This window comes from Penaeus monodon, chromosome 23, assembly GCF_015228065.2.
Source record: "Penaeus monodon isolate SGIC_2016 chromosome 23, NSTDA_Pmon_1, whole genome shotgun sequence".
NCBI classification, from domain to species: Eukaryota; Metazoa; Arthropoda; class Malacostraca; order Decapoda; family Penaeidae; genus Penaeus; species Penaeus monodon.
In genome coordinates this window covers 2,135,520-2,135,768 of record NC_051408.1, presented here as the reverse complement: position 1 = coordinate 2,135,768, position 249 = coordinate 2,135,520, and the positions used below count along the sequence as shown (strand labels likewise).

The window sequence follows — 249 nt, the reverse complement described above, 5'->3', positions numbered from 1 at the left end:
TGTAATAGTTGTAAGTAATAGTACGAGATTTGTTTTTTTCACGAGGATTCTTTGTGCACCGAATATTCTAAATAAATTCAAATCTGGTCAGTACTTCATGATTAAGCGAAACTAAACTTACCTGTAAACTGTGTACATTTAGTTCACGTCAGTTTATGTTCGGTGTGATTGTCTTTACCTCATTTCCACATTTTCAAAATATGTTCTAAATATGTCTTAATCTACTCGCATAATTCGTTTTATTCTATG

General features: G+C 30.9%; 1 protein-coding gene across 1 annotated transcript in view; it reads left to right on the top strand.

The window, feature by feature from the left end:
- The window catches only part of LOC119587669 (uncharacterized protein DDB_G0271670-like), a 15,507-nt gene that overhangs the window by 12,080 nt on the left and 3,178 nt on the right, over positions 1–249 (top strand). The window lies entirely within an intron of this gene.